This window comes from Chiloscyllium plagiosum, unplaced genomic scaffold (assembly GCF_037043375.1).
Source record: "Chiloscyllium plagiosum isolate Xiang-an unplaced genomic scaffold, Cpla_swu_hap1 HiC_scaffold_38, whole genome shotgun sequence".
Lineage (NCBI taxonomy): Eukaryota > Metazoa > Chordata > Chondrichthyes > Orectolobiformes > Hemiscylliidae > Chiloscyllium > Chiloscyllium plagiosum.
Genome location: NW_028270176.1, coordinates 34828762 through 34849469, shown reverse-complemented (window position 1 = coordinate 34849469; position 20708 = coordinate 34828762). Strand labels below are relative to the sequence as shown.

The 20708-nt window shown below is 55.1% G+C and overlaps 1 pseudogene across 1 annotated transcript in view; it reads right to left on the bottom strand.

The window, feature by feature from the left end:
* Positions 1 to 20708, bottom strand: part of LOC122545253 (uncharacterized) — a 121015-nt pseudogene that overhangs the window by 79004 nt on the left and 21303 nt on the right. Inside the window, exons 8-10 of the transcript XR_015753618.1 lie at positions 18917 to 19066; positions 14012 to 14114; positions 4269 to 4413 (exon numbers count right to left, since the gene is read on the bottom strand). The product of XR_015753618.1 is annotated as an uncharacterized LOC122545253 (transcript). The remainder of the gene's footprint in view (positions 1 to 4268; positions 4414 to 14011; positions 14115 to 18916; positions 19067 to 20708) is intronic.

Sequence of the window (20708 nt, the reverse complement as noted above, 5' to 3'; positions counted from 1 at the left end):
CAGAGAGACCGGACAGGGAGACCGGACAGAGAGACCGGACAGGGAGACCGGACAGAGAGACCGGACAGGGAGACCGGACAGGGAGACCGGACAGAGAGACCGGACAGAGAGACCGGACAGGGAGACCGGACAGAGAGACCAGACAGGGAGACCAGACAGGGAGACCAGACAGGGAGACCGGACAGGGAGACCAGACAGGGAGACCGGACAGGGAGACCGGACAGAGAGACCGGACAGAGAGACCGGACAGAGAGACCAGACAGAGAGACCGGACAGGGAGACCGGACAGAGAGACCGGACAGGGAGACCGGACAGAGAGACCAGACAGAGAGACCGGACAGAGAGACCAGACAGAGAGACCGGACAGGGAGACCGGACAGAGAGACCGGACAGGGAGACCGGACAGAGAGACCGGACAGAGAGACCGGACAGGGAGACCGGACAGGGAGACCGGACAGAGAGACCAGACAGAGAGACCAGACAGGGAGACCAGACAGGGAGACCGGACAGAGAGACCAGACAGAGAGACCAGACAGGGAGACCGGACAGGGAGACCGGACAGAGAGACCGGACAGAGAGACCAGACAGAGAGACCGGACAGGGAGACCGGACAGAGAGACCGGACAGAGAGACCGGACAGGGAGACCGGACAGGGAGACCAGACAGAGAGACCGGACAGAGAGACCGGACAGAGAGACCGGACAGGGAGACCGGACAGAGAGACCGGACAGAGAGACCGGACAGAGAGACCGGACAGAGAGACCGGACAGGGAGACCGGACAGAGAGACCGGACAGGGAGACCGGACAGGGAGACCGGACAGGGAGACCGGACAGGGAGACCGGACAGAGAGACCGGACAGAGAGACCGGACAGGGAGACCGGACAGAGAGACCGGACAGGGAGACCGGACAGGGAGACCGGACAGGGAGACCGGACAGAGAGACCGGACAGGGAGACCGGACAGGGAGCCCAGACAGGGAGACCGGACAGGGAGACCGGACAGAGAGACCGGACAGAGAGACCGGACAGGGAGACCGGACAGGGAGACCGGACAGAGAGACCGGACAGGGAGACCGGACAGGGAGACCGGACAGAGAGACCGGACAAAGAGACCGGACAGGGAGACCGGACAGGGAGCCCGGACAGGGAGACCGGACAGGGAGACCGGACAGAGAGACCGGACAGAGAGACCGGGCAGGGAGACCGGACAGGGAGACCGGACAGGGAGACCGGACAGAGAGACCGGACAGAGAGACCGGACAGAGAGACCGGACAGGGAGACCGGACAGGGAGCCCAGACAGGGAGACCGGACAGGGAGACCGGACAGAGAGACCGGACAGAGAGACCGGACAGGGAGACCGGACAGGGAGACCGGACAGAGAGACCGGACAGGGAGACCGGACAGGGAGACCGGACAGAGAGACCGGACAGAGAGACCGGACAGGGAGACCGGACCGGGAGACCGGACAGAGAGACCGGACAGAGAGACCGGACAGGGAGACCGGACAGGGAGACCGGACAGGGAGACCGGAGAGAGAGACCAGACAGAGAGACCGGACAGAGAGACCGGACAGGGAGACCGGACCGGGAGACCGGACAGAGAGACCGGACAGAGAGACCGGACAGGGAGACCGGACCGGGAGACCGGACAGAGAGACCGGACAGAGAGACCGGACAGGGAGACCGGACAGGGAGACCGGACAGGGAGACCGGACAGAGAGACCGGACAGAGAGACCGGACAGGGAGACCGGACCGGGAGACCGGACAGAGAGACCGGACAGAGAGACCGGACAGGGAGACCGGACAGGGAGACCGGACAGGGAGACCGGAGAGAGAGACCGGACAGGGAGACCAGACAGAGAGACCAGACAGAGAGACGGACAGAGAGACGGACAGGGAGACCGGACAGGGAGACCAGACAGAGAGACCAGACAGAGAGACCAGACAGAGAGACCAGACAGAGAGACCAGACAGAGAGACGGACAGAGAGACGGACAGGGAGACCGGACAGGGAGACCAGACAGAGAGACCAGACAGAGAGACCAGACAGAGAGACCAGACAGAGAGACCAGACAGGGAGACCAGACAGAGAGACGGACAGAGAGACGGACAGAGAGACCGGACAGAGAGACCGGACAGGGAGACCGGACAGAGAGACCAGACAGGGAGACCAGACAGGGAGACGGACAGAGAGACGGACAGAGAGACGGACAGAGAGACCGGACAGAGAGACCGGACAGAGAGACGGACAGAGAGACGGACAGAGAGACCGGACAGAGAGACCGGACAGGGAGACCGGACAGGGAGACCGGACAGGGAGACCGGACAGAGAGACCGGACAGGGAGACCGGACAGGGAGACCGGACAGAGAGACCGGACAGAGAGACCGGACAGGGAGACCGGACAGGGAGACCGGACAGAGAGACCGGACAGGGAGACCGGACAGGGAGACCGGACAGAGAGACCGGACAGAGAGACCGGACAGGGAGACCGGACAGAGAGACCGGACAGAGAGACCGGACAGGGAGCCCAGGCAGAGAGACCAGGCAGAGAACCCAGACAGAGAGACCAGACAGAGAGCCCAGGCAGAGAGACCAGACAGGGAGCCCAGGCAGAGAGACCAGACAGGGAGCCCAGGCAGAGAGACCAGACAGAGAGCCCAGGCAGAGAGACCAGACAGAGAGCCCAGACAGGGAGACCAGACAGAGAGCCCAGGCAGAGAGACCAGACAGGGAGCCCAGACAGGGAGCCCAGGCAGAGAGACCAGACAGAGAGCCCAGACAGAGAGACCAGACAGAGAGACCAGACAGGGAGCCCGGACAGGGAGCCCAGACAGGGAGCCCAGGCAGGGAGCCCAGGCAGAGAGCCCAGACAGAGAGACCAGACAGAGCCCAGACAGGGAGACCAGACAGGGAGACCAGACAGGGAGACCGGACAGAGCCCAGGCAGAGAGACCAGACAGAGAGACCAGACAGAGAGACCAGACAGAGAGACCAGACAGAGCCCAGACAGGGAGCCCAGGCAGAGAGACCAGACAGAGAGACCAGACAGAGAGACCAGACAGAGAGACCAGACAGAGCCCAGACACACAACCCAGACAGAGCCCAGACACACAACCCAGACAGAGCCCAGACACACAACCCAGACACATAACCCAGACAGAGCCCAGACACACAACCCAGACAGAGCCCAGACACACAACCCAGACAGAGCTCAGAAACATAACCCAGAGAGAGCCCAGACACATAACCCAGACAGAGCCCAGACACATAACCCAGACAGAGCCCAGACACATAACCCAGACAGAGCCCAGACACACAACCCAGACAGAGCCCAGACACACAACCCAGACAGAGGCCAGAAACATAACCCAGACAGAGCCCAGACACACAACCCAGACAGAGCCCAGGCTCACAACCCAGACAGAGCTCAGACACATAACCCAGACAGAGCTTAGACACATGACCCAGACAGAGCTCAGACACACAACCCAGACAGAGGCCAGAAACATAAACCCAGACAGAGCTCAGACACATAACCCAGACAGAGCTCAGACACACAACCCAGACAGAGCCCAGACACACAACCCCGACAGAGCCCAGGCTCACAACCCAGACAGAGCTCAGACACACAACACAGACAGAGCCCAGACACACAACCCAGACAGAGCTCAGACACACAACCCAGACAGAGCTCTGACACACAACCCAGACAGAGCTCTGACACACAACCCAGACAGAGCTCTGACACACAACCCAGACAGAGCCCAGGCTCACAACCCAGACAGAGCTCAGACACACAACCCAGACAGAACCCAGACAGAGCTCTGACACACAACCCAGACAGAGCTCTGACACACAACCCAGACAGAGCCCAGACACACAACCCAGACAGAGCTCTGACACACAACCCAGACAGAGGCCAGACACACACCCCAGAGAGACCCACACCCCTAAGGGACAGCCCAGACATACAATCAATGATGGGAGTAAGGGTGAGTGTTTGGGTGAGGGATGAGGTTGAGGACAGTAAGGGTGAGGGGGTAAGGGGATCAGAATGAGACGAGTGGGGGATATTGAGGTTGTGGCTGATGGTGAGGGTGAGGGGATGAGGTTGAGGGGAGTGGAGGATATTGAAGGGGGTGAGGTTGTGGGTGAGGGTGGGGGGGTTAAGGGGATGAGAATAAGGGGATATTGAGGGGGTGTGGGTGAGGGTGAGGGGAGTGGGGGGGATGAGAATATGGGGGTGCTCTGTGAGGGTCTCACCGCAAAGGGATCATACAGCTGATAGGTGAGCAGTGGGTTTGGTAACTCTCGAAAATACAGCTTGCAGAGTGAGCTCACACAGTGAATATCCTGCAGATAAATCCCCTTCCTCAAATCCGGAATCTGATCCGAATCAAACTGAAGCCTGAAGGAAAGAGAGAGAGGGTTACACATGGGACAATTTCCCATGGCCAATCCACCCTAACCTGCACATCCCTGGGCCCTATGGGACAATTTCCCATGGCCAATCCACCCTAACCTGCACATCCCTGGGCACTATGGGACAATTTCCCATGGCCAATCCACCCTAACCTGCACATCCCTGGGACACTATGGGACAATTTCCCATGGCCAATCCACCCTAACCTGCACATCCCTGGGCACAATGGGACAATTTCCCATGGCCAATCCATCCTAACCCGCACATCCCTGGGCACTATGGGACAATTTCCCATGGCCAATCCACCCTAACCTGCACATCCCTGGGCACTATGGGACAATTTCCCATGGCCAATCCACCCTAACCTGCACATCCCTGGGCACTATGGGACAATTTCCCACGGCCAATCCACCCTAACCTGCACATCCCTGGGCACTATGGGACAATTTCCCATGGTCAATCCACCCTAACCCGCACATCCCTGGGCACTATGGGACAATTTCCCATGGCCAATCCACCCTAACCTGCACATCCCTGGGACACTATGGGACAATTTCCCATGGCCAATCCACCCTAACCTGCACATCCCTGGGACACTATGGGACAATTTCCCATGGCCAATCCACCCTAACCTGCACATCCCTGGGCACAATGGGACAATTTCCCATGGCCAATCCATCCTAACCTGCACATCCCTGGGCACTATGGGACAATTTCCCATGGCCAATCCACCCTAACCTGCACATCCCTGGGCACTATGGGACAATTTCCCATGGCCAATCCACCCTAACCTGCACATTCCTGGGCACTATGGGACAATTTCCCACGGCCAATCCACTCTAACCTGCACATCCCTGGACACTATGGGACAATTTCCCACGGCCAATCCGCCCTAACCTGCACATCCCTGGACACGATGGGACAATTTCCCACGGCCAATCCACCCTAACCTACACATCCCTGGACACTATGGGACAATTTCCCACGGCCAATCCACCCTAACCTACACATCCCTGGACACTATGGGACAATTTCCCACGGCCAATCCATCCTAACCTACACATCCCTGGACACTATGGGACAATTTCCCACGGCCAATCCACCCTAACCTACACATCCCTGGACACTATGGGACAATTTCCCATGGCCAATCCACCCTAACCTGCACATCCCTGGGCACTATGGGACAATTTCCCATGGCCAATCCACCATAACCTACACATCCCTGGACACTATGGGACAATTTCCCATGGCCAACCCACCCTAACCTGCACATCCCTGGGCACTATGGGACAATTTCCCACGGCCAATCCACCCTAACCTGCACATCCCTGGACACTATGGGACAATTTCCCATTGCCAATCCACCCTAACCTGCACATCCCTGGACACTATGGGACAATTTCCCACGGCCAATCCACCCTAACCTGCACATCCCTGGACACTATGGGACAATTTCCCATGGTCAATCCACCCTAACCCGCACATCCCTGGGCACGATGGGACAATTTCCCACGGCCAATCCATCCTAACCCGCACATCCCTGGACACTATGGGACAATTTCCCATGGCCAATCCACCCTAACCTGCACATCCCTGGACACTATGGGGCAATTCCCCACGGCCAATCCACCCTAACGTACACATCCCTGGACACTATGGGACAATTTCCCACGGCCAATCCACCCTAACCCGCACATCCCTGGGCACTATGGGACAATTTCCCACGGCCAATCCACCCTAACCCGCACATCCCTGGGACACTATAGGACAATTTCCCACGGCCAATCCACCCTAACCTGTACATCCCTGGGCACGATGGGACAATTTCCTATGGCCAATCCACCCTAACCTGTACATCCCTGGGCACTATGGGACAATTTCCCATGGCCAATCCACCCTAACGTACACATCCCTGGACACTATGGGACAATTTCCCACGGCCAATCCACCCTAACCCGCACATCCCTGGGCACTATGGGACAATTTCCCATGGCCAATCCACCCTAACCCGCACATCCCTGGGCACTATGGGACAATTTCCCATGGCCAATCCACCCTAACCCGCACATCCCTGGGCACTATGGGACAATTTCCCATGGCCAATCCACCCTAACTTGCACATCCCTGGACACTATGGGACAATTTCCCATGGCCAATCCACCCTAACTTGCGCATCTCTGGACTGTGGGAGGAAACCCACGCAGACTCGGGGAGAATGTGCAAACTCCACACAGTCGCCCGAGGGTGGGATCGAACGCGGGTCCCTGGCGCTGGGAGGCAGCAGTGCTAACCCCTGGGGCACCGTGCCACCCCCCACAGGTGATACTGATGTGATAGAATTACTGATAGAATGAGAGAGAGAGTGAGTTAGAATTACTGATGGGGAAGGTGGGTCTGTTCCTGATAGAGATAGAATTACTGATAGAGAGAGTGTCACTGATAGATAGAGTTACTGATCAATAGAGAGAGAGAGAGAGAATTACTGAAAGACAATAGAGAGATAGAGAGTTACTGATAAAGAGAGAGAGGGAGTTGCTGTTAGAGCGTGAGATGGAGGCAGAGAGTTACTGATAGAGAGAAAGAGAGTTACTGATAGAGAGAGAGAGAGTTACTGATATAGAGAGAGAGAGAGAGAGAGAGTTACTGATGTAGAGAGAGAGAGTTACTGATAGAGAGAGAGAGTTACTGAGGTAGAGAGAGAGTTACTGATGAAGAGAGAGAGAGAGTTACTGATATAGGGAGAGTTACTGATGTCGAGAGAGTTACTGATGTAGAGAGAGAGAGAGTTACTGATGCAGAGAGAGAGAGTTACTGATAGAGAGAGTTACTGATAGCGAGATAGAGAGAGAGAGAATTACTGATATATATAGAGAGAGTTACTGATATATATATATAGAGAGAAAGCGTTACTGATAGAGAGAGAGAGTTACTGATATATATATAGAGAGAAAGTGTTACTGATAGAGAGAGAGAGTTACTGATATAGAGAGAGAGAGAGTTACTGAGGTAGAGAGAGAGTTACTGATGAAGAGAGAGAGAGTTACTGATATAGAGAAAGAGTTACTGATAGAGAGAGAGAGAGAGAGAGTAACCGATATAGAGAGAGTTACCGATATAGAGAGAGTTACTGATAGAGAGAGAGAGAGTTACTGATAGCTAGATAGAGAGAGAGTTACTGATATATATATAGAGAGAGAGTGATCGATATAGAAAGAGAGAGTCACTGATGTAGAGACGGAGAGAGAGTCACTGATGTAGAGAGAGAGAGAGTTACTGATGTAGAGAGAGAGAGATACTGATGTAGAGAGAGAGAGTCACTGATGTAGAGAGAGAGAGAGAGTCACTGATGTAGAGAGAGAGAGAGTTACTGATGTAGAGAGAGAGAGAGAGTCACTGATGTAGAGAGAGAGAGAGAGAGTCACTGATGTAGAGAGAGAGAGAGTTACTGATGTAGAGAGAGAGAGAGTTACTGATGGAGAGAGAGAGAGTTACTGATGGAGAGAGAGAGAGAGTCAATGATGTATAGAGAGAGAGAGAGTCACTGATGTAGAGAGAGAGAGAGTTACTGATGTAGAGAGAGAGAGAGACTTACTGATGGAGAGAGAGAGAAAGTCACTGATGTGGAGAGAGAGAGAGTCACTGATGTATAGAGAGAGAGTGAGTCACTGATGGAGAGAGAGAGTCACTGATGTAGAGAGAGAGAGAGTCACTGATGTAGAGAGAGAGAGAGAGTCACTGATGTAGAGAGAGAGAGAGAGAGTCACTGATGTAGAGAGAGAGTTACTGATGGAGAGAGAGAGAGAGAGAGCTAGTGATGTAGAGAGAGAGAGAGAGAGAGAGTTACTGATATATATATAGAGAGAGAGTCACTGATGTAGAGAGAGAGAGAGAGAGTCACTGATGTAGAGAGAGAGAGAGTCACTGATGTAGAGAGAGAGAGAGTCACTGATGTAGAGAGAGAGAGAGAGTCACTGATGTAGAGAGAGAGAGTCACTGATGTAGAGAGAGAGAGAGTTACTGATGTAGAGAGAGAGAGATACTGATGTAGAGAGAGAGAGAGTCACTGATGTAGAGAGAGAGAGTCACTGATGTAGAGAGAGAGAGTCACTGATGTAGAGAGAGAGAGAGTTACTGATGTAGAGAGAGAGAGAGATACTGATGTAGAGAGAGAGAGAGTCACTGATGTAGAGAGAGAGAGAGTTACTGATGTAGAGAGAGAGAGAGTTACTGATGTAGAGAGAGAGAGAGTTACTGATGTAGAGAGAGAGAGATACTGATGTAGAGAGAGAGAGAGTTACTGATGTAGAGAGAGAGAGATACTGATGTAGAGAGAGAGTCACTGATGTAGAGAGAGAGAGAGTCACTGATGTAGAGAGAGAGAGTTACTGATGTAGAGAGAGAGAGAGAGAGTTACTGATGGAGAGAGAGAGAGTTACTGATGGAGAGAGAGAGAGTCACTGATGTAGAGAGAGAGAGTTACTGATGTAGAGAGAGAGAGAGAGTTACTGATGGAGAGAGAGAGAGTTACTGATGGAGAGAGAGAGAGAGTCACTGATGTATAGAGAGAGAGTGAGTCACTGATGGAGAGAAAGAGAGAGAGAGTCACTGATGTAGAGAGAGAGAGTCACTGATGTAGAGAGAGAGAGAGAGAGTCACTGATGTAGAGAGAGAGAGAGAGTCACTGATGTAGAGAGAGAGAGTTACTGATGGAGAGAGAGTTACTGATGGAGAGAGAGAGAGAGAGCTAGTGATGTAGAGAGAGAGAGAGAGTTACTGATATATATATAGAGAGTCACTGATGTAGAGAGAGAGAGAGTCACTGATGTAGAGAGAGAGAGAGAGTCACTGATGTAGAGAGAGAGAGTTACTGATGGAGAGAGTGTTACTGATGTAGAGAGAGAGTTACTGATGTAGAGAGAGAGAGAGTTACTGATGGAGAGAGAGTTACTGATGTAGAGAGAAAGAGAGTTACTGATGGAGAGAGAGAGAGAGAGAGTTACTGATGGAAAGAGAGAGAGAGAGTTACTGATGGAGAGAGAGAGAGAGAGTTACTGATGGAGAGAGAGAGAGTTACTGATGGAGAGAGAGGGAGAGAGTTACTGATGTAGAGAGACAGAGAGAATTACTGATGGAGAGAGAGATAGAGTTACTGATGGAGAGAGAGAGTCCCTGATGGAGAGAAAGAGAGTCACTGATGTAGAGAGAGAGAGAGAGTTACTGATGGAGAGAGAGAGAGTTACTGATGGGGGAGAGAGGGAGAGAGTTACTGACAGAGAGAGAGTTACCGAGTGAGGGAGAGAGTTACTGATAGAGAGAGTCACTGATGTAGAGAGAGAGTTACTGATAGAGAGAGTTACCAAGTGAGAGAGAGTTACTGATAGAGAGAGAGAGTTACTGATAGATAGAGAGAGAGAGAGATACTGATAGATAGAGAGAGTTACTGATGTAGAGAGAGAGAGAGAGCATTACTGATGTAGAGAGAGAAAGTAACTGATGTAGAGAGAGAGAGTTACTGATGGAGAGAGAGAGTTACTGATGTAGAGAGAGAGAGAGAAAGAGAAAGTTACTGATGTAGAGAGAGAGAGAGAGAGTCACTGATGTAGAGAGAGAGAGAGTTACTGATATAGAGAGAGTTACCGATATAGAGAGAGTTACTGATAGATAGATAGAGAGAATGTGTTACTGATATATTGAGAGAGAGTTACTGATGTAGAGAGAGAGAGAAAGAGTTACCGATATAGAGAGAGAGAGTTACCGATATAGAGAGAGTTACTAATAGATTGATAGAGAGAGAGAGTTACTGATATAGAGAAAGAGTGTTACTGATAGAGAGAGAGTTACTGATATAGAGAGAGTTACTGATGTAGAGAGAGAGTGAGAGTTACTGATGGAGAGAGGGAGACTCACTGAAGGAGAGAGAGAGAGAGTAACTGATGTAGAGACAGAGTTACTGATGGAGAGAGAGAGAGAGTTACTGATGAAGAGAGAGTTACTGATGGAGAGAGAGAGTCACTGATGGAGAGAGAGAGAGTTACTGATGTAGAGAGAGAAGAGAGAGTTACTGATGAAGAGAGAGTTACTGATGGAGAGAGAGAGTCACTGATGGAGAGAGAGAGAGTTACTGATGTAGAGAGAGAAGAGAGAGTTACTGATTGAGAGAGAGAGAGTCACTGATGCAGAGAGAGAGAGTTACTGATGAAGAGAGAGAGAGAGTTACTGATTGAGAGAGAGAGAGAGTCACTGATGCAGAGAGAGAGAGAGTTACTGATGAAGAGAGAGACAGTCACTGATGGAGAGAGAGAGAGTCACTGATGGAGAGAGAGTTACTGATGGAGAGAGAGAAGAGATAGTTACTGTTTGAGAGAGAGAGTCACTGATGCAGAGAGAGAGAGAGAGTTACTGATGAGAGAGAGAGAGAGTTACTGATTGAGAGAGAGAGTCACTGATGCAGAGAGAGAGAGAGAGTTACTGATGAAGAGAGAGAGAGTCACTGATGGAGAGAGAGAGAGTTACTGATAGAGAGAGAGAGAGTTACTGATGAAGAGAGAGAGAGTCACTGATGGAGAGAGAGAGAGTTACTGATGAAGAGAGAGATAGTCACTGATGGAGAGAGAGAGAGTTTCTGATGGAGAGAGAGAGTTTCTGATAGAGAGAGAGTTACTGATGGAGAGAGAGAGAGAGTTACTGATGGAGAGAGAGAGAGAGAGAGTTACTGATGGAGAGAGAGAGAGAGTCACTGATGTAGAGAGAGAGAGAGTCACTGATGTAGAGAGAGAGAGAGTTACTGATGGAGAGAGAGAGAGAGTTACTGATGGAGAGAGAGTCACTGATGGAGAGAGAGAGTTACTGATGGAGAGAGAGAGAGAGAGAGAGTCACTGATGTAGAGAGAGAGAGAGTCACTGATGAAGAGAGAGAGAGTCACTGATGGAGAGAGAGTCACTGATGAAGAGAGAGAGAGAGTTACTGATGGAGAGAGAGTCACTGATGTAGAGAGAGAAGAGAGTTACTGATGGAGAGAGAGAGTTATTGATAGATAGAGAGAGAGAGTTACTCAGAGATAGTTGGAGAGTGATCCAGACATCAAACAGGGTGTAAAACAAGGGCAGAAATTGATAGGGAGTGAGGGCTAAGGAATGAGGGTGGAAGGCAACGGGAGGTTTATCCTGGATGGAGAAAGGACAGAGCAATTCACTGTTGGAGGAGAGTGAGTGAGGAACTCTGTTACAGTGGGGGGAGAGAGTCATAGTCATACAGCATGGACACAGACCCTTCAGCCCAACCCATCCATGCTGACCCAGATATCCCAATCGAATCTAGTCCCACCTGCCAGCACCCGGCCCATATCCCTCCAAACCCTTCCTATTCATGTCCCCATCCAGATGCCTTTTAAATGTTGTCATTGTACCAGCCTCCACCACTTCCTCTGGCAGCTCATTCCACACACGTACCACCCTCTGGGTGAAAAAGTTGCCCCTTAGGTCTCTTTTATATCTTTCCCCTCTCACCCTAAACCTATGCCCCTCTAGTTCTGGACTCCCTGACTCCAGGGAAAAGACTTTGTCTATTTATCCTCTCCATGCCCCTCATAATTTTATAAACGTCTATAAGGTCACCCCTCAGCCTCCGACGCTCCAGGGAAAACACCCCCAGCCTGTTCAGCCTCTCTCTATAGCTCAAATCCTCCAACCCTGGCAACATCCTTGTAAATCTTTTCTGAACCCTTTCAAGTTTCACAACATCTTTCCGATAGGAAGGAGACCAGAATTGCACACAATATTCCAACAGTGGCCTAACCAATGTCCTGTACAGCCGCAACATGACATCCCAACTCCTGTACTCAATACTCTGACCAATAAAGGAAAGCATACCAAACGCCTTCTTCACTATCCTATCTACCTGCGACTCCACTCTCAAGGAGCTATGTACCTGAGCCCTTAGCTTTCTCTCTGTTCAACAGCACTCCCCAGAGCCTTCCCATCTTGACCAGAGGTAATGCTTCGGGCCCACTGACCCTTCCTCTGGGATTCCCCACCAGCTGCTGCTGGACCTGATGGGCTTTTCCACATTGGTGTTCCATGTTATTCCAAACATCTGGTTTGTCTCCAGCACCACCTACCTTTTTAACCTTTTGCAATGATCTCTCTGCCTTGTTGAATCGGATTATCGGTTATCCCCTTCAGCTGTTGACACTTTACCCACACTAGGAGAAAGTGAGGACTGCAGATGCTGGGGATCAGAGCCGAAAATGTGTTGCTGGAAAAGCGCAGCAGGTCAGGCAGCATCCAAGGGGCAGGAGAATCGGGCATGATTCCTGAAGAAGGGCTCATGCCCGAAACGTCAATTCCCCTGCTCCTTGGATGCTACTTTACCCACACTGTCTAACACTCTCGATCACCTCCAGTCCTCTCCACTCACTCCATTTGTATGGTGTTTTTGAGCTCTGTGGTTCCCTCTCACATCACTTGATGAGGGGCCTGCTCTCTGAACGCTTGGGATTTCAATTAAACCGGTCGGGCTGTAACCAGGAGTCACGTGATCTCTGGCTTGGTCCGCCCCAGTCCGACACCAGTACCTCCCTCAGCATCGAGATCTCGAACCATCCAGGGTTCCCTACCCTGCCGACCTTAGCCTTCACTCTGACAGGAACATGCTGGCCCTGAACCCTCGCTACCGTGAGGCTGCTGAGACCCTCCCCTCCCCTGCGAACAGCCTCCCCCAACCTACTTTTGCAAGTTCCCACCTTACACCATGAAAATTGGCCTTGCCCCAGTGTAGAACTTTCGCTTGTGACCAGGCACACCCTTCTACATAACTATTTTAAAATTAATGGAATTAAGACCATAAGACATAGGAGCAGAAGTTAGGCCATTCAGCCCATCCAGTCTGCTCCACCGTTCAATCCTGGCTGATCAGTTTCTCAACCCCATTCTCCCCGTAACCCCGTGACCCCCCCGGTTTCTCAGGAACCGATCTATCTCCGTGTTAAATATCCTCAGTGACCAGGCCCCCACAGCCCTCTGTGGCAGTGAATCCCATGGATTTCCCACTCTCTGGCTGAAGAGGTTACTCCTTATCTCTGTTCTAAAGGGTCTTCCCTTTACTCGAAGGCTGGGGCCTCGGGTCTGAGTCTCTCCGACCGATGGAAACACCTTCCCGGCGTCCGCTCTGTCCAGGCCGGTCAGTATTCTGTAAGTTTGAATTACCCTCCCCTCTCTCGTCTCCCCTTATATCCTCCGGACAGTATCTGTATCCCAGATCATTGAGCTGCTAATCCTGTCCATCCCGGAGCCACGTTTCTATAATCGCTCTGACATCCCAGTCCCATTAACCCATCCACGCCCTGAGAGCCATTTGCCTTACCTGTCAGACCTGTTGCGTTGAAAGTACTGCAGTTTAATTTGTCAGTTCTCCCCTTGTTCCCCACCGGGTGTACTTAACTTGTTCCCCGACCTTTTATACCAGCCTCACCCTTCACGCGTGGCCCAGTACCGTTTAGGGAGCCACACCAGACTAACTGAAAGCCCCTCCCAGGGTGAAAGACGGCCAGAGCAGAGTGAGGAGATGGCTGTGGGTGTTTACCGTAGTTTCTGGATGTTGGATGAGATTCCAGATACCCGGTAAATCCCATCGACGATTCCATATTCCTCGATGAACTCAGAGCAGCTTTTCAATACCTGAGGTACTGCAGAGAGAGAAAGGAGCACAGTTAGAGGGTCCAGCACTCGCAGGTGGACCGAGGGAGGGTCAGAGAGTCACCGAGGGAGGGTCAGAGAGTGACCCAAGGAGGGTCAGAGAGTGACCGAGGGAGGGTCAGAGAGTCACCGAGGGAGGGTCAGAGAGTGACCCAAGGAGGGTCAGAGAGTGACCGAGGGAGGGTCAGAGAGTGACCGAGGGAGGGTCAGAGAGTCACCGAGGGAGGGTCAGAGAGTGACCCAAGGAGGGTCAGAGAGTGACCGAGGGAGGGTCAGAGAGTGACCCAAGGAGGGTCAGAGAGTGACCGAGGGAGGGTCAGAGAGTGACCGAGGGAGGGTCAGAGAGTGACCCAAGGAGGGTCAGAGAGTGACCGAGGGAGGGTCAGAGAGTGACCGAGGGAGGGTCAGAGAGTGACCCAAGGAGGGTCAGAGAGTGACCGAGGGAAGGTCAGAGAGTGACCCAAGGAGGGTCAGAGAGTGACCGAGGGAGGGTCAGAGAGTGACCGAGGGAGGGTCAGATACTCAGTGACCGAGGGAGGGTCAGAGAGTGACTGAGGGAGGGTCAGAAAGAGACCGAGGGAGGGACAGAGAATGACCGAGGGAGGGTCAGAGAGTGACCGAGGGAGGGTCAGAGAGAGACCGAGGGAGGGTCAGAGACCGAGGGAGGGTCAGAGAGTCACCGAGGGAGGGTCAGAGAGTGACCGAGGGAGGGTCAGAGAGTGACCCAAGGAGGGTCAGAGAGTGACCGAGGGAGGGTCAGAGAGTGACCGAGGGAGGGTCAGAGAGTGACCGAGGGAGGGTCAGAGAGTGACCGAGGGAAGGGTCAGAGAGTCACCGACGGAGGGTCAGAGAGTGACCGAGGGAGGGTCAGAGAGTGACCCAAGGAGGGTCAGAGAGTGACCGAGGGAGGGTCCGATACTCAGAGTGACCGAGGGAGGGTCAGAGAGTGACCCAAGGAGGGTCAGAGAGTGACCCAAGGAGGGTCAGAGACTCAGAGTGACCGAGGGAGGGTCAGAGAGTGACCGAGGGAGGGTCAGAGAGTCACCGAGGGAGGGTCAGAGAGTGACCGAGGGTGGGTCAGAGAGTGACCCAAGGAGGGTCAGAGAGTGACCGAGGGAGGGTCACAGAGTGACCCAAGGAGGGTCAGAGAGTGACCGAGGGAGGGTCAGAGAGTCACCGAGGGAGGGTCAGAGAGTGACCGAGGGAGGGTCAGAGAGTCACCGAGGGAGGGTCAGAGAGTGACCGAGGGAGGGTCAGAGAGTGACCCAAGGAGGGTCAGAGAGTGACCGAGGGAGGGTCCGATACTCAGAGTGACCGAGGGAGGGTCAGAGAGTGACCGAGGGAGGGTCAGAGAGTGACCCAAGGAGGGTCAGAGAGTGACCGAGGGAGGGTCAGAGAGTGACCGAGGGAGGGTCAGAGAGTCACCGAGGGAGGGTCAGAGAGTGACCGAGGGAGGGTCAGAGAGTGACCCAAGGAGGGTCAGAGAGTGACCGAGGGAGGGTCAGAGAGTGACCGAGGGAGGGTCAGAGAGTCACCGAGAGAGGGTCAGAGAGTGACCGTGCGAGGGTCAGAGAGTGACCCAAGGAGGGTCAGGGAGTGACCGAGGGAGGGTCAGAGAGTCAACGAGAGAGGGTCAGAGAGTGACCCAAGGAGGGTCAGAGAGTGACCGAGGGAGGGTCAGAGAGTGACCCAAGGAGGGTCAGAGAGTCACCGAGGGAGGGTCAGAGAGTGACCGAGGGAGAGTCAGAGAGTGACCCAAGGAGGGTCAGAGAGTGACCGAGGGAGGGTCAGAGAGTCACCGAGGGAGGGTCAGAGAGTGACCCAAGGAGGGTCAGAGAGTGACCGAGGGAGGGTCAGAGAGTGACCGAGGGAGGGTCAGAGAGTCCCCGAGGGAGGGTCACAGAGTGACCCAAGGAGGGTCAGAGAGAGACCGAGGGAGGGTCAGAGAGTGACCCAAGGAGGGTCAGAGAGTGACCCAAGGAGGGTCAGAGAGTGACCGAGGGAGGGTCAGATACTCAGAGTGACCGAGGGAGGGTCAGAGAGTGACCGAGGGAGGGTCAGAGAGTGACCCAAGGAGGGTCAGAGACTCAGAGTGACCCAAGGAGGGTCAGAGAGTGACCCAAGGAGGGTCAGAGAGTGACCGAGGGAGGGTCAGAGAGTGACCCAAGGAGGGTCAGAGAGTGACCGAGGGAGGGTCAGAGAGTGACCCAAGGCGGGTCAGAGAGTGACCGAGGAAGGGTCATAGACTCTGAGTGACCGAGGGAGGGTCAGAGAGTGACCGAGGGAGGGTCAGAGACTTTCAGAGTGAACGATGGAGGGTCAGACACTCGGTGAGTGACCGATGGAGGGTCAGACACTCGGTGAGTGATCGATGGAGGGTCAGACACTCGGTGAGTGATCGATGGAGGGTCAGTCACTTGGTGAGTGATCGATGGAGGGTCAGTCACTCGGTGTGATCGATGGAGGGTCAGACACTCGGAGAGTGACCGATGGAGGGTCAGTCACTCGGTGAGTGACCGTTGGAGGGTCAGATACTCGGAGGGTGACCGATGGAGGGTCAGTCACTCGGTGAGTGATCGATGGAGGGTCAGTCACTCGGTGAGTGATCGATGGAGGGTCAGACACTCGGTGAGTGATCGATGGAGGGTCAGTCACTTGGTGAGTGACCGATGGAGGATCAGACACTCGGAGGGTGACCGATGGAGGGTCAGATACTCGGTGAGTGACCGATGGAGGGTCAGTCACTCGGTGAGTGACCGATGGAGGGTCAGATACTCGGAGGGTGACCGATGGAGGGTCAGACACTCGGAGAGTGACCGATGGAGGGTCAGTCACTCGGTGAGTGACCGATGGAGGGTCAGATACTCGGAGGGTGACCGATGGAGGATCAGTCACTCGGTGAGTGATCGATGGAGGGTCAGTCACTCGGTGAGTGATCGATGGAGGGTCAGACACTCGGTGAGTGATCGATGGAGGGTCAGTCACTTGGTGAGTGACCGATGGAGGATCAGACACTCGGAGGGTGACCGATGGAGGGTCAGATACTCGGTGAGTGATCGATGGAGGGTCAGACACTTGGTGAGTGACCGATGGAGGGTCAGTCACTCGGTGAGTGATCGATGGAGGGTCAGTCACTCGGTGAGTGACCGATGGAGGGTCAGACACTCGGAGGCTGACCGATGGAGGGTCAGACACTCGGTGAGTGATCAGGCTCAGTGTAAAGCTGGAGGTCAGTGTGATGGTGAGGGGTTCAGCTGATGGTTTGGGTGGGGTCTGGAGGGGTCACTCACTCTGGGAGGGGGTCAGTGGGTCTGGGAGGGGGGTCACTCGCTCAGGGAGGTGTGTCAGTGGGTCTGGAAGGGGGGTCAGTGGGTCTGGGACGGGGGTCACTCGCAATGGGAGGGGGGTCATTGGGTCTGGGAGGGGGGTCACTCGCTCTGGGAGAGGGGTCACTCTCTCTGGGAGGGAGGTCAGTGGGTCTAGGAGGGGGTCAGTGGGTCTGGGAGGGGGTCAGTGGATCTGGGAGGGGGGTCACTCACTCTGGGTGGGAGTCAGTGGGTCTGGGAGGGGTGTCACCCGCTCTGGGAGGGGGTCAGTGGGTCTGGGAAGGGCGTCAGTGGGTTTGGGGGGACGGGTCAGTGGGTCTGTGAGGGGGTCAGTGGGTCTGGGAAGGGGGTCAGTGGGTCTGGGGGGGGGGTCAGTGGGTCTGGGAGGGGGTCAGTGGGTCTGGGGGTGGTCACTCGCTCTGGTAGGGGGTTAGTGGGTCTGGGAGGGGGGTCACTCGCTCTGCGAGGGGGTCAGTGGGTCTGGCAGGGGGTCAGTGGGTCTGGGGGGGCGTCTCTCACCCTGGGAGGGGGTCAGTGGGTCTGGGATGGCGTCAGTGGGTCTGGGAGGGGGGTTCATTCGATCTGGGAGGGGGTCAGTGGGTCTGGGAGAGGGGGGGGTCACTCGATCTGGGAGGTGGTCAGTGGGTCTGGGAAGGGGGTCACTCGCTCTGGGAGGGGGTCAGTGGGTCTGGGAAGGGGGTCAGTAGGTCTGGGGGGGGTCAGTGGGTCTGGGAGGGGGTCAGTGTGTCTGGGGGTGGTCACTCGCTCTGGGAGGGGGTCAGTGGGTCTGGGAGGGGGATCACTCGCTCTGCGAGGGGGTCAGTGGGTCTGGCAGGGGGTCAGTGGATCTGGGGGGGCGTCTCTCACCCTGGGAGGGGGTCAGTGGGTCTGGGAGGGCGTCAGTGGGTCTGGGAGGGGGGTCATTCGATCTGGGAGGAGGTCAGTGGGTCTGGGAAGGGGGGGTCACTCGCTGTGGGAGGGGGTCAGTGGGTCTGGGAAGGGGGGTCACTCGCTCTGGGAGGGGGTCAGTGGGTCTGGGAAGGGGGGTCACGCTCTGGGAGGGGGTCAGTGGGTCTGGGAGGGGGTCAGTGGGTCTGGGAGGGGGTCATTGGGTCTGGGAAGGGGGGTCACTCGCTCTGGGAGGGGGTCAGTGGGTCTGGGAGGGGGTCAGTGGGTCTGGGAGGGGGTCATTGGGTCTGGGAAGGGGGGTCACTCACTCTGTGAGGGGGTCAGTGGGTCTGGGAGGGGGTCAGTGGGTCTGGGAGGGGGTCACTCGCTCTGGGACGGGGTCAGTGGGTCTGGGAGGGGGTCACTCGCTCTGGGAGGGGGTCAGTGGGTCTGGGAGGGGGTCACTCGCTCTCGGAGGGGGTCATGGGTCTGGGAGGGGGTCACTCGCTCTGGGAGGGGGTCATGGGTCTGGGGGAGGTGGGGAGGGGGGGGTCAGTGGTCTGCTCTGGGTGTGTTACCGTCATGGCCAGAGTTGAGGAGGTGCTCTCCGAGGTCACATCCGAACACTCTCTCCTTGAGAATCCCTCGCTGTTTCAGTTTCTGTCGAGTGGGACGGGACTTGATGAAATTCCGCAGTAATCCCATCAACTTCCCACGTTTCTTACAGACTGCAGAGAGAACAGGACACCATCAGGGTCACACTCACAGGGTCAGGGTCACACTCACAGGGTCACACTCACAGCATCAGGGTCACACTCACAGGGTCACACTCACAGGGTCAGGGTCACAGTGACAGGGTCACAGTGACAGGGTCAGGGTCACACTCACAGGGTCACACTCACAGGGTCACAACTGACAGGATCACAGTGACAGGGTCAGGGTCACACTCACAGGGTCACACTCACAGGGTCACAACTGACAGGGTCACAGTGACAGGGTCAGGGTCACACTCACAGGGTCACACTCACAGGGTCACAACTGACAGGGTCACAGTGACAGGGTCAGGGTCACACTCACAGGGTCACACTCACAGGGTCAGGGTCACAGTGACAGGGTCACACTGACAGGGTCAGGGTCACACTCACAGGGTCACACTGACAGGGTCACAGTGACAGGGTCAAGGTCACACTCACAGGGTCACACTGACAAGGTCAGGGTCACACTCACAGGGTCACACTCACAGGGTCAGGGTCAGACTCACAGGGTCACACATTCAGGGTCATGGATCATGCTAACAGGGTCAGGGTCACAGTGACAGGATCAGGGTCACAATGACAGGGTCAGGGTCACACAGGGTCACACTGACAGGGTCAGGGGTCACGGTCAGGGTAACAGTGAAGGGTCAGGATCACAGTGACAGGGTCAGGGGTCACAGTGACAGGGTCAGGGTAACAGTGAAGGGTCAGGGGTCACAGTGACAGGGTCAGGGGTCACAGTGATAGGGTCAGGGTCACACAGGGTCACACTGACAGGGTCAGGATCACAATGACAGGGTCAGGGGTCACAGTGACAGCATCAGGGTCGCAGTGACCATGATTAACACATCACAAAATAACAGCTCAGTACGACAGAGTAAACATCACCCACTCCGACAGTGCCCACTCCCTCAGCACTGACCCTCCGACAGTGCCCACTCCCACAGCACTGACCCTCCGACAGTGCCCACTCCCTCATCACTGACCCTCCGACAGTGCCCCACTCCCTCAGCACTGACCCTCCGATAGTGCCCACTCCCTCAGCACTGACCCTCCGACGGTGCCGACTCCCTCAGCACTGACCCTCCGACAGTGCCCCCTCCCTCAGCACTGACCCTCCAACAGTGTCCACTCCCTCAGCACTGACCCTCCGACAGTGCCCACTCCCTCAGCACTGACCCTCTGACAGTGCCCACTCCCTCAGCACTGACCCTCCGACAGTGCCCACTCCCTCAGCACTGACCCTCCGACAGTGCCCACTCCCTCAGCACTGACCCTCCGACAGTGCGGCACTCCCTCAGCTCTGACCCTCCGACAGTGCCCACTCCCTCAGCACTGACCCTCCGACAGTGCCCACTCCCTTAGCACTGACCCTCTGACAATGCCCCCCTCCCTCAGCACTGACCCTCTGACAGTGCGGTGCTCCCTCAGCACTGACCCTCCGACAGTGCCCACTCCCTCAGCACTGACCCTCCGACAGTGCCCACTCCCTTAGCACTGACCCTCTGACAATGCCCCCTCCCTCAGCACTGACCCTGCGACAGTGCGGTGCTCCCTCAGCACTGACCCTCCCGACAGTGCCCACTCCCTCGGCACTGACCCTCTGACAATGCCC